The following is a 14,223-nucleotide window of genomic DNA, read 5'->3' on the forward strand; positions in this document are numbered from 1 at the left end:
GTAATAAGGAGTTAATGGCAGCCCATAGCTGCCAATAAGTCCTAGATTAATCATGTCAGGCGTCTCCCCGAGAAACCTTCCATGATTAATCTGTAAATTACTGTTAAAAACACACACACCCGAAAAATCCTTTATTAGAAATAAAAAACAATAACAAAGTCCCTCATCACCAATTTATTAACCCCGACAAAGCCCACCTTGTCCGGCGTAATCCATGGACCTCCAGCGTCGCGTCCAGCTCTGCTGCATGCAGGTGACAGGAGCTGCAGAATACACCGCCGCTCCTGTCAGCTTCACACAGCAAATGAGGTGAGTAACGTGATCAGCTGCTGTCAGTCAGGTAACTCACGGGCCGCGATAAACCTCAGTGACAGCTCAGCTGATCGCTATACTCACCTCAGTTGCTGCTTGGAGCTGACCGGAGCGGCGATGAGTAGCGCAATCAGCTAAGCTGTCACTGAGGTTACCCGCGGCCACCGCTGCATCCACCGCTGGATCCAGGTAACCTCAGTGACAGCTCAGCTGATCGCGATACTCAACTCAGTTGCTGCGTGGAGGTGACAGGAGTGGCGGTGAGTAGCGCGATCAGCTGAGCTGTCACTGAGGTTACCCGCGGCCACCGCTGCATCCACCGCTGGATCCAGGTAACCTCAGAGACAGCTCAGCTGATTGCGCGGCTGTCTTCAGTTGCTGTGTGAAGCTGACAGGAGCGGCGGTGTATTCTGCAGCTCCTGTCACCTTCATGCAGCACAGCTGGATGCGACGCTGGAGGACTGTGGATTCCGCCGGACATGGAGGGTTTGTCTGGGTTAATAAATTGGTGATGAGGGACTTTGTTAGTGTTTTTTATTTCTAATAAAGGATTTTTTGTGTGTGTGTGTTTAACTGTAATTTACAGATTAATCATGGAAGGAATCTCGAGGAGACGCCTGACATGATTAATCTAGGACTTATTGGCAGCTATGGGCTGCCATTAACTCCTTATTACCCCGATTTGCCAATGCACTAGGGTAAATCGGGAAGAGCCGGGTACTGTCCCAGAACTGTCGCATGTAAATTATGCGGAAATTCTGGGCGACTGCTGACTGATATTGTTAGGCTGGGGGGCTCCCCATAACGTGGAGCTCCCCATCCTGAGAATACCAGCCTTCAGCCGTATGGCTTTATCTGGCTGGTATTAAAATTGGGGGGACCGCACGCCGTTTTTTTTAATTATTTAATTATTTATTTCACTGCACAGCATAGACACGCCCACCGGCTGCTGTGATTGGGTGCAGTGAAACAGCTGTCACTCAGCGTGGGGGCGTGTCTCACTGCAACCAATCATAGGCGCCGAAAAGCAGGAAAGCAGGGAATATGAGATTGTTTAATGAGCGGCCGGCTTTTTCAAAAGAGGAAAAGCCGCCGGAGTTTAGTGAACACAGCTGTGCAGCGCCGCGGCAGTGATCGGGGAACGGTAAGTAAGAGAGAGGGGGGAGAATGACCGACAGACTGTGAGAGGGGGACAGACAAGACAGAGCGAGACCGACCGACGGGAGATAGAATGGAAAAAAAAATGACCGGCATCGCTAGTAAAATGCACAAAACGTGCATTTTGGACATCGGAGTGCCACACAATGTTTTTACGTAAAATCTTTCATGTAATAATATCAAAAAGTAACATACACCAGCTCTATCTCACTATTGGGTATGTGCCCTTAACATTTCCGCTAGTGATGAGCGAGTACTAAAAAGCTCGGGTGCTCGAGGCTCGGGCCGAGCATCCCAAGTTACTCGTGTACTCGGCCCGAGCATCGAGCCCAATGTTATCGTATGGGAGACCCGAGTATTTTTATGAAATCACCCCCGGCAGCATGTAGAAACCCTAAAAATGACACAAAAGTCTCAGAAGAGTGCTCAAATGACATGGCAACAGCATGGGGAAGACCCCTTGAAGCATTTATCACTCAAAAGTCACAGCTGTGAACAATTTTGTCCGCGTTTTACGCCATTTTTACGGACTCACCAGAAAACCTTCAAAAATGACACCAAAATGAATTTTCATGGCAAAAATGTTAAGGGCACATACCCAATAGTGAGATAGAGCTGGTGTATGTTACTTTTTGAGATTAATACTAGAGATGAGCGAACCAGTCCCGGTTCGGCTCGAGGTCGGTTCACCGAACGGAGGTCCCGTTCGAGTTCGGTTCGTCGAACATTTGACGAACCGAACTCGAACCGCATAGGAAACAATGGCAGGCATTCACAAACACATAAAAACACATAGAAAACACCCTCAAAGGTGTCCAAAAGGTGACAAACAACTCACAACACAACACAAACACATGAGAAAGTGACAAGGACATATACTCATGTGAAAACAAAAGAGCAGGACAAGGAAAAAGAGGAGGAGACACAGATATAGGCATGGCACGCCCTTCTAAAATCATGTAAAACACCGCAATGTGACTCCAAGCGGAGTCTTCCTTTTTTCCAAAAATTGGGCCACACACACACCCACCCATTCAGTGGCAGCAGTTGTGCCTCAGTTGTACAATTCACAGCTAGGTTTGCATCAAGCACATTCAAAAATACGCCATAATTAACCGTCCCCAGGATGACACCAGGGTAGGTAGCAAAGTCTTTCCTGATCCCAGCTTTGTTCATTTTGGCTCCTTTTAAAAAACACAGCAAGCAAGGGTTACTCCAAGCGGAGTCTCCCTTTTTTCAAAAAATTTGGCCCCACACACACCCACCCCTTCAGTGGCAGCAGTTGTGCCCCAGTTGTACACTTCACAGCTAGTTTTGCATCAAGCACATTCAAAAATACGCCATAATTAACCGTCCCCAGGATGACACCAGGGTAGGTAGCAAAGTCTTTCCTGATCCCAGCTCTGTTCATCTTGGCTTCTTTTAAAAACAATGTAAGCAAGGGTTACTCCAAGCAGAGTCTCCCTTTTTTCCAAAAATTGGGCCCCACACACACCCACCCCTTCAGTGGCAGCAGTTGTGCCCCAGTTGTACACATCACAGATAGATTTGCATCAAGCACATTCAAAAATACGCCATAATTAACCGTCCCCAGGATGACACCAGGGTAGGTAGCAAAGTCTTTCCTGATTCCAGCTCTGTTCATCTTGGCTCCTTTTAAAAAACACAGCAAGCAAGGGTTACTCCAAGCGGAGTCTCCCTTTTTTCAAAAAATTGGGCCCCACACACACCCACCCCTTCAGTGGCAGCAGTTGTGCCCCAGTTGTACAATTCATAGCTAGGTTTGCATCAAGCACATTCAAAAATACGCCATAATTAACCGTCCCCAGGATGACACCAGGGTAGGTAGCAAAGTCTTTCCTGATCCCAGCTCTGTTCATCTTGGCTTCTTTTAAAAACAATGTAAGCAAGGGTTACTCCAAGCGGAGTCTCCCTTTTTTCCAAAAATTGGGCCCCACACACACCCACCCCTTCAGTGGCAGCAGTTGTGCCCCAGTTGTACACTTCACAGCTAGATTTGCATCAAGCACATTCAAAAATACGCCATAATTAACCGTCCCCAGGATGACACCAGGGTAGGTAGCAAAGTCTTTCCTGATCCCAGCTCTGTTCATCTTGGCTCCTTTTAAAAAACACAGCAAGCAAGGGTTACTCCAAGCGGAGTCTCCCTTTTTTCAAAAAATTGGGCCCCTCACACACCCACCCCTTTAGTGGCAGCAGTTGTGCCCCAGTTGTACAATTCACAGCTAGGTTTGCATCAAGCACATTCAAAAATACGCCATAATTAACTGTCCCCAGGATGACACCAGGGTTGGTAGCAAAGTCTTTCCTGATCCCAGCTCTGTCCGTCTTGGCTTCTTTTAAAAACAATGTAAGCAAGGGTTACTCCAAGCGGAGTCTCCCTTTTTTCCAAAAATTGGGCCACACACACACCCACCCCTTCAGTGGCAGCAGTTGTGCCCCAGTTGTACACTTCACAGCTAGATTTGCATCAAGCACATTCAAAAATACGCCATAATTAACCGTCCCCAGGATGACACCAGGGTAGGTAGCAAAGTCTTTCCTGATCCCAGCTCTGTTCATCTTGGCTTCTTTTAAAAACAATGTAAGCAAGGGTTACTCCAAGCGCAGTCTCCCTTTTTTCCAAAAATTGGGCCCCACACACACCCACCCCTTCAGTGGCAGCAGTTGTGCCCCAGTTGTACAATTCACAGCTAGGTTTGCATCAAGCACATTCAAAAATACGCCATACTTAACCGTCCCCAGGATGACACCAGGGTTGGTAGCAAAGTCTTTCCTGATCCCAGCTCTGTTCATCTTGGCTTCTTTTAAAAACAATGTAAGCAAGGGTTACTCCAAGCGGAGTCTCCCTTTTTTCCAAAAATTGGGCCCCACACACACCCACCCCTTCAGTGGCAGCAGTTGTGCCCCAGTTGTACACTTCACAGCTAGATTTGCATCAAGCACATTCAAAAATACGCCATAATTAACCGTCCCCAGGATGACACCAGGGTAGGTAGCAAAGTCTTTCCTGATCCCAGCTCTGTTCATCTTGGCTTCTTTTAAAAACAATGTAAGCAAGGGTTACTCCAAGCGGAGTCTCCCTTTTTTCCAAAAATTGGGCCCCACACACACCCACCCCTTCAGTGGCAGCAGTTGTGCCCCAGTTGTACACTTCACAGCTAGATTTGCATCAAGCACATTCAAAAAATACGCCAAAATTAACCGTCCCCAGGATGACACCAGGGTAGGTAGCAAAGTCTTTCCTGATCCCAGCTCTGTTCATCTTGGCTTCTTTCAAAAACAATGTAAGCAAGGGTTACTCCAAGCGGAGTCTCCCTTTTTTGAAAAAATTGGGCCCCACACACGCCCACCCCTTCAGTGGCAGCAGTTGTGCCCTAGTTGCAAACAGGATGTTTTGATTTGCATCAAGCACATTCCAAATCCACAAGCATTTACTCTCCCCAGGATGACACAGGGGTAGTAAATTCCTTCTGGATCCATGACTTGTTCATTTTGATGAACGTCAGTCTGTCCACATTGTCACTGGACAGACGCGTGCGCTTATCTGTCAGCACACACCCAGCAGCACTGAAGACACATTCAGAGACAATGCTGGCAGCTGGACACGACAAAATCTCCAAGGCGTAACTGGAGAGCTCTGGCCATTTTTCTAGATTTGAAGCCCAAAAGGAGCAAGGCTCCATTTGCAAAGTCATGGCATCGATGTTCATTTGGAGATACTCCTGTATCATCCTCTCCAGCCGTTGACTATGTGTCAGACTTGTTGTCTCTGGTGGCCTTGCAAAAGAGGGTCTAAAAAAATTATGAAAAGATTCCATAAAATTGCTGTTACCAGCACCAGATACGGTCCTACTGGTACGGGTAGACTGTTGAAGATGACGAGACCGTCCCATGTTTGTCAAGTTACAACTGGGAGATTCACTCCCTGCACCTGCACGGTTGTTTGGTGGAAAAGCCGAGCTAAGATCGAGTAACAGCTTCTGCTGATACTCCTGCATACGTGCGTCCCTTTCTATGGCTGGAATTATGTCACAAAATTTGGACTTGTACCGGGGATCTAATAGTGTGGCAAGCCAGTAGTCATCATCACTTCTAATTTTGACAATACGAGGGTCATGTTGGAGGTAGTGCAACAAGAAGGCACTCATGTGTCTTGCGCAGCCATGCGGACCAAGTCCACGCTGTGTTTGTGGCATAGAGGTGCTAACCGTTCTTTCTTCCTCTGACATCTCCCCCCAACCTCTTTCAACTGAAATTTGACCAAGGTCTCCCTCATCTGCTGAGTCTTCCATGTCCATGGACAGTTCGTCCTCCATTTCTTCATGTTCTCCTGCACCTTCCTCAACATCTCGCCTGCTACCATGCGCCCTTGTTGATCCCTGTCCCCCATGGTCCCATGCCTGGCGCCTTGGTGATGATGAACGTCTGGACCTTGGTGATGTTGTTGTGTCTTGCGCATATGAATCCTCATGTAGTTCATCCCCTTCCTGTTGTCCCACCCCCTGACTCCGAATAGTGTTTAGCGTGTGCTCCAGCATGTAAATGACTGGAATCGTCATGCTGATAATGGCATTGTCAGCGCTAAATATATTCGTCGCCATGTCGAAACTGTGCAGAAGGGTGCATAGGTCCTTGATCTGAGACCACTCCATCAGGGTGATCTGACCCACCTCTGCATCTCGTTGGCCCAGGCTATACGTCATGACGTATTGCACCAGGGCTCGGCGGTGCTGCCACAGTCGCTGTAACATGTGGAGAGTTGAATTCCAGCGTGTCGCCACATCGCATTTCAGGCGATGAACCGGCAGGCCGAAAGACTTCTGGAGCGATGCAAGTCGCTCAGCTGCGGCGCTTGAACGGCAAAAGTGAGCAGACAGTTTTCGTGCCCTGTTCAGAAGGCCATCTAGGCCGGGATAGTGTGTTAAAAATTGCTGGACGACAAGGTTCAACACGTGAGCCATACAAGGTACGTGTGTCACCTTGCCCAGGCGAAGGGCCGCACCCAGGTTTGCAGCATTGTCGCACACGGCCTTACCAGGCTGCAGGTTGAGTGGAGACAACCATTTATTAAACTCGGACCGCAGAGCTGACCACAACTCCTCAGCTGTGTGACTCTTATTCCCAAGACATGTCAAGCTAAAGAACGCCTGATGCCGTTGCACTCTGCTGCCAGCATAGTAATGAGGGGTGCGTGATTCCTTCTGCGCAGTGAGAACGCTGGTGGCCTGACCAAACAGGCTTGGGGCGGAGGACCCAGATGAGGTGGAGGATGCAGAAGCAGTGGCGGAACTTGGACAGACAGAGGATTGACACACAAGTCGTGGGGATGGCAAGACTTGTGCAGCAGACCCTTCACCATCTATCGCCATAGTTACCCATTGCCCAGTCAGCGACATGTAATTTCTCTGTCCATGCTTACTGGTCCAAGTATCGGTGGTGAAATGCACCCGTTGACACACAGAGTTTCTCAAGGAAGCGGTGATGTTGTGTGCGACATGCTGGTGTAGCGCGGGCACACCTTTCTTAGAGAAGTAGTGGCGACTAGGCATCTGGTACTGGGGCACAGCGACAGACATAAGGTCTCTAAAATCCTGTGTGTCCACTAGGCGGAAAGGCAGCATTTCGGTAGCCAACAGCTTACAGAGGGATAGAGTCAACATCTTAGCTTTGTCATGGGTCGCAGGAAGTGGCCTTTTATTTGACCACATCTGAGGGATAGAGATCTGGTTGCTGTGTGTAGACGGTGTTGAGTAGGGTGTCCCTGGAAAAATGCAGGTTTGTGAGGAAAGTGCAGGCGGAGACATGATGTTGCCTTCATCCAACGTTGGTGCTATCGATGTCTGAGAGAGCTGTACACACTCACTTGTTTCCCCTTCCAAACCAACTGACGACCTACCAAGCAAACTGCCTGTTGCGGTTACAGTGGTGGAAGTTGTGGGTGGAAAAACAGGTGTGACAGCTGTCCCCACAGTCCTAGAAGATGAAGAGCGCGCGGATGCACTGGAAGGGGCAGGCGGTGGATGGTTCGCTCCACTAGGCCGCATTACAGCACGGTGAGCTTCCCACCGGGACCTATGATATTTATTCATGTGACGATTCATGGAAGAAGTTGTCAAACTGCTGAGGTTTTGACCTCTACTAAGAGAACCATGACAAACTTTACAGATCACATAATTTGGGCGATCTTTTTCTATGTCAAAAAAGGACCAGGCTAGGCAAGGCTTAGAGGCCATGCGACCTGTTGATCCACCCCGAATAATGCTCAGAGGCAGGGTGGTGGCTGAGGATGCAGTTGTAGACGTGCTACCAGTACTCCGACTGTGTCCAGGAAGGCGCAAGGTAACTTCGTCATCAGTTGCATCCTCCTCCACCACCTCTGTTGACCTCCTCGAGTGCCTGACTGTGGGTTGACAGTAGGTGGGATCTAGAACTTCATCATCAATTGTTGTGTTTGCACTCCCCTCCCCCTCAAACCGAGCCTCTTCTTGACCTGACCGAATATTTAAGTTGTCATCCCAATCGGGTATCTGCGTCTCATCTTCATCAGTATGTTCCTCATTGTCTATAACCACAGGTGTTACAGTTTGTGACAAAGGGTCAACATTATGCTCAGAAACATGGTCCTCACGGCCTGAATCAGAGTCACAAAGGTTCTGGGCATCACTGCAGACCATTTCCTGTTCTGTACTCACTGTAGCTTGGGAGCAGACCTCTGATTCCCAGGCTATAGTGTGACTGAACAGCTCTGCAGACTCAGCCATCTCAGTTCCACCATACTGTGCAGGGCTGATGGAGACTTCAGAGCTGGGAGAAAGCAAGTTTGATTGGGATGACAACTCAGAGGACTGGTGTTTTTTGGATGCGGTACTTGAAGTGGCTGAGAGGGCACTTGTTGGACCACTTGAGATCCATTCAAGCATTTTCTTTTTTTGGCCATCATCTACCTTTGTTCCTGTTGTTCGTGTACGTAAAAAAGGGAGCACATCGGATTGTCCACGGTAAGTAGTAGACATCTTACTTTTGCTGGTAGATGGTCTCTCTTCAGCAGATGATAATGGAGCTTTGCCACCTTCCCCACGGACAAACCCTTTTTTTCCTTTTCCACCACGCCTCTTCCCCTTTCCACCAGCATCTGTCATTTTGCCACTCATGTTGATTGCGACAAGATTGTGCACTTAAAATGTGGTAGTAAAAATTGAGAGGTGGTGTAGATTGCAGCGGTGGTCTAGCTTTATTAACAGCAGAATAATAAAGAATAAATATCCCTGACAATGCAGCTACGGCCCTTAAACTGGCAGCATCAATTGCTAGTATAATGGCTTAGTTATAATGAGTTGGAGTGTGCAATGCAGGCAGAGGTGCTGCAAATATCTTTGCACTAGTGGGACTATAGCAAAGTCCAATAGCCACGTTTAGGATGCCACTAGGTACACTGAGTGTTTGCTAGTATAATGGCTTAGTTATAATGAGTTGGAGTGTGCAATGCAGGTAGAGGTGCTGCAAATGTCTTTGCACTAGTGTGACTAGACAAAAGTCCAATAGCCACGATTAGGATGCCACTAGGTACACTGAGTGTTTGCTAGTATAATGGCTTAGTTATAATGAGTTGGAGTGTGCAATGCAGGTAGAGGTGCTGCAAATGTCTTTGCACTAGTGTGACTAGACAAAAGTCCAATAGCCACGTTTAGGATGCCACTAGGTACACTGAGTGTTTGCTAATATAATGGCTTAGTTATAATGAGTTGGAGTGTGCAATGCAGGTAGAGGTGCTGCAAATGTCTTTGCACTAGTGTGACTAGACAAAAGTACAATAGCCATGTTTAGGATGTCACTAGGTACACTGAGTGTTTGCTAGTATAATGGCTTAGTTATAATGAGTTGGAGTGTGCAATGCAGGTAGAGGTGCTGCACATGTCTTTGCACTAGTGTGACTAGAAAAAAGTCCAATAGCCACGTTTAGGATGCCACTAGGTACACTGAGTGTTTGCTAGTATAATGGCTTAGTTATAATGAGTTGGAGTGTGCAATGCAGGCAGAGGTGCTGCAAATATCTTTGCACTAGTGGGACTATAGCAAATTCCAATAGCCACGTTTAGGATGCCACTAGGTACACTGACTGCTATTATAATGGCTTAGTTATAATGAGTTGGAGTGTGCAATGCAGGTAAAGGTGCTGCAAATGTCTTTGCACTAGTGTGACTAGACAAAAGTCCAATAGCCACGTTTAGGATGCCACTAGGTACACTGAGTGTTTGCTAGTATAATGGCTTAGTTATAATGAGTTGGAGTGTGTAATGCAGGTAGAGGTGCTGCAAATGTCTTTGCACTAGTGTGACTAGACAAAAGTCCAATAGCCACGTTTAGGATCCACTAGGTACACTGAGTGTTTGCTAGTATAATGGCTTAGTTATAATGAGTTGGAGTGTGCAATGCAGGAAGAGGTGCTGCAAATATCTTTGCACAAGTGGGACTATAGCAAAGTCAAATAGCCACGTTTAGGATGCCACTAGATACACTGAGTGTTTGCTAGTATAATGGCTTAGTTATAATGAGTTGGAGTGTGCAATGCAGGTAAAGGTGCTGCAAATATCTTTGCACTAGTGTGACTAGACAAAAGTCCAATAGCCACGTTTAGGATGCCACTAGGTACACTGAGTGTTTGCTAGTATAATGGCTTAGTTATAATGAGTTGGAGTGTGCAATGCAGGTAGAGGTGCTGCAAATGTCTTTGCACTAGTGTGACTAGACAAAAGTCCAATAGCCACGTTTAGACTGCCACTAGGTACACTGAGTGTTTGCTAGTATAATGGCTTAGTTATAATGAGTTGGAGTGTGCAATGCAGGCAGAGGTGCTGCAAATATCTTTGCACTAGTGGGACTATAGCAAAGTCCAATAGCCACATTTAGGATGCCACTAGGTACACTGAGTGTTTGCTAGTATAATGGCTTAGTTATAATGAGTTGGAGTGTGCAGAGGACAGGAGGGTTCAGTGCCAGGATTGTGGGGCTCTGTGTAGAGGAATGGAAGAGGAATGGAAGCCTGCCTTTCTATTCCCTCCTAATGGGGAAATGCAGCGACGAAATCCCTGACCTTAGCTACACAGACGCTGTCTCTGTTTTCAGGACCTGTCACCTATGGCTCTGACCCTGCCGGTACGAGCCCTTAAAAGGACTGATGGAAAGTGCTATCCCTATGCTGTCCAGCGCTGTGTATGGAGCGCATACAGCAGTATCGGCGATAGGACAAAGGACGGAGCTGCGCCAGTGATGTCTGACACCAAGGACGCAGAAGAGATAATGGCGTCCGGACGGCCAGATACTCGTTTTTATAATGCAGGGACATGTGACATGGACATCCTATCACACATGCCGTTGCTTCTCTGGCTAAAAGTCCACTTAGCTGTGTGTGTGTCTGGGATTGGCTGACATAATGGCCCTCCCCACTACACGCGCGCGCTTAGGGAAGGAAGACAAGGAAAAAAAAAAAAATGGTGATCGCCATTATACAAACAGGAGTGATCTGAAGGCGCTGTTCACGCACACTATACACTGAAATGTCATAATAGTGTGAGTCACAGAGTGACTTACACTATTACAGCGGAAAGCCAGCTAGGAATTAGCTGTTTTTTTGCTGCTAAAACCGTTCTCGAACGTTTCTAGAACTATCGAGCTTTGGAAAAAGCTTGAGTTCTAGTTCGATCTAGAACAGGCCCCAAAGTCACTTGAGCCTAGAACTGGAGAACCACGAACTGCGAACCGCGCTCAGCTCTAATTAATACATGAAAGATTTTACGTAAAACATTGTGCGGCACTCCGATGTCCCTGAGAAGAGACGTACATGAAGGCCTCTTGAGTCTAATGTGCCCATTTTGAGGAACTTAGTCTTTGTAGTATTTTCCTTGCCCATTGTAAGGAAGTGGGTCTATTGTAGTATAGCCCTTTGGCAGGGCAGCCAAAAATTGGGAGGCTCCACGTTGTCCCTGGATAGAGACGTGCATGAGGGCCTGTAAATCTGAAGTGTCCATTGTCAGGAAGTGGGTCTATTGTAGTATAGCCCTTGGGCAGGGCAGCCAAAAATTGGGAGGCTCCACATTGTCCCTGGATAGAGACGTGCATGATGGCCTGTAAACCTGAAGTGTCCATTGTCAGGAAGTGGGTCTATTGTAGTATAGGCCTTTGGCAGGGCAGCCAAAGATTGGGAGGCTCCACATTGTCCCTGGATAGAGACGTGCATGAGGGCCTGTAAACCTGAAGTGTCCATTGTCAGGAAGTGGGTCTATTGTTGTATAGCCCTTTGGCAGGGCAGCCAAAAATTGGGAGGCTCCACGTTGTCCCTGGATAGAGACGTGCATGAGGACCTCAAAACATTGTTCCCATTGGAAAGGAGCGGGTCTCCTGTCATTGTAATGTCCATTCTTAAAGAATGGGCGAAAAAATTTACCACTGGGGGTATACCTGAAACAACGGCCTAACTATTGTAACAGTCATCATGGTGGCGCATGAGGAGAAGGAGGAGCAGTCCAGCGATTATCCAAAGTCCAGAAGTGTGTACCCATGGGTGAGTGGAGGTACATGGCAAATTCCCGTTACAAACTTTAAATTCCGCTCTCATTTGCTGGTGGTGTGGTGAAGTCTGGCCCAATCCAACCCTTGTTCATCTTGATCAGAGTCAGCCTGTCAGCATTTTCAGTTGACAGGTGGGTGCGTTTATCTGTAATGATTCCACCTGCGGCACTAAAAACACGCTCTGACAAAACGCTAGCGGCAGGGCAGGCCAGGACTTCCAAGGCGTAGAGAGCCAATTCATGCCACGTGTCCACCTTGGATACCCAATAATTGTAAGGCACAGAGGAATGTCAGAGTACAGTTGTTCAATCTGCAAGGTACTCCTTGAGCATCTGGGCAAACTTAGGATTTCTTGTGGCACTACCCCGCACCTCAGGGGCTGTGGTACGTGAGGGGCTGAGAAAACTGTCCCACATCTTAAAGACTGTTCCCCTACCTCTGGCGGATTGGACTTGTGCCTCTCTCGGCTGTACGCCTTGGTTGTCCACTGATTCCTGACCTATGCCGCTAGCGTTTTGTGAGAGGAATGCTTTGCCTACTTCCGTGACTATGGCCTTCCGGAACTGTTGCATTTTGGTTGACCTCTCCGCCTCGGGAATAAGAGACATAAAGTTCTCCTTGTAGCGTGGGTCTTACAGTGTTACCAGCCAGTAATGATTGTCGGCCAAGATGTTCTTAACGCGAGGGTCACGAGACAGGCAGCTTACCATAAAGTCAGCCATGTGCGCCAGACTCCTAACAGCCAGTACTTCAGTATCCTGACCAACACGATGACTGAACATGCTGTCCTCCTCCTCCTCCTCCTCCTCCTCCTCATCTACCCTGTCCTCTGGCCAGCCACATTGAACCGAGGATATGACTGGTGTGCATATCATATCCTCAATTTGGCCGGAGAGTTGCTCCATGTCTTCATCCTCCTCCTCGTCATAGTCCTCCACTGTACGTTGTGATGAGATGAGGCTGGGCTGTGTGTTATCACCCACACCCACTACTGTTTCTTGCTGCAACTCATCGCGCTCCGCCTGCAATGCATCATGTTTGTTTTTGAGCAGAGACCATTTTAGAAGGCAGAGAAGCGGTATGGTGACGCTAATAATGGCGTCATCACCACTCACCATCTTGGTGGAGTCCTCAAAGTTTTGGAGGATGGTACATAGGTCGGACAAACATCTCCACTCCTCAGGTGTTATGTGTGGAGTTTGACCAATTTCCCGACGGCTTAGGTGATGCAGGTACTCAACAACTGCCCTCTTCTGCTCACATATCCTGACCAACATGTGCAGAGTTGAATTCCAACGCGTGGGGGCATCACACACCAGTCTGTGAGCCGGAAGATGCAAACGGCGCTGAAAGCCTGCAAGGCCGGCTGAAGCAGTAGGTGACTTTCGAAAATGTGCAGACAGGCGGCGAACTTTTACCAGCAGATCAGACAGCTCTAGGTATGACTTTCGAAACCGCTGAACCACGAGGTTGAGCACATGGGCCACGCATGGAACATGTGTCAGCTGGCCTCGCCTCAAAGCCGCCACCAGGTTCCGGCCATTGTCACACACGACCTTTCCTGGCTTTAGGTTCAGAGGTGTGAGCCAGTGATCTGCCTGCTGTTTCAGAGCTGTCCACACCTCTTCTGCATTGTGGGGTTTGTCACCTATGCAGATTAGCTTCAGCACAGCCTGTTGCCGCTTCGCCGAGGCAGTGCTGCAGTGCTTCCAGCTTGGGACTGGTGTGGAGGGTAAAGTGGATGAGGATGCGCAGGAGGAGGAGGAGGCTTAAGAGCATGACATTTCGGAGCTGTAGAGTGTGGGTGAAACCCTGACTGAGGTAGGGCCTGCAAACCTTGGTGTGGGAAGGACGTGTTCCGTCCCTCGCTCAGACTGGGTCCCAGCTTCCACAATATTAACCCAGTGTGCCGTCAACGAGATGTAGCGGCCTTGCCCACAAGCACTTGTCCACGTGTCTGTGGTTAGGTGCACTTTGGGTGAAACAGCGTTGTTCAGGGGACGTGTGATGTTTTGTGACACGTGGTTATGCAACGCGGGGACGGCACACCGGGAGAAATAGTGGCGGCTGGGGACCGAGTAACGTGGGACAGCTGCCGCCATCAGGTCGCGGAATGCTTCTGTCTCCACCAGCCTAAAAGGCAACATTTCCAGCGCAAGCAGT

The sequence above is a fragment of the Anomaloglossus baeobatrachus genome, chromosome 5 (genome assembly GCF_048569485.1).
Source record: "Anomaloglossus baeobatrachus isolate aAnoBae1 chromosome 5, aAnoBae1.hap1, whole genome shotgun sequence".
NCBI classification, from domain to species: domain Eukaryota; kingdom Metazoa; phylum Chordata; class Amphibia; order Anura; family Aromobatidae; genus Anomaloglossus; species Anomaloglossus baeobatrachus.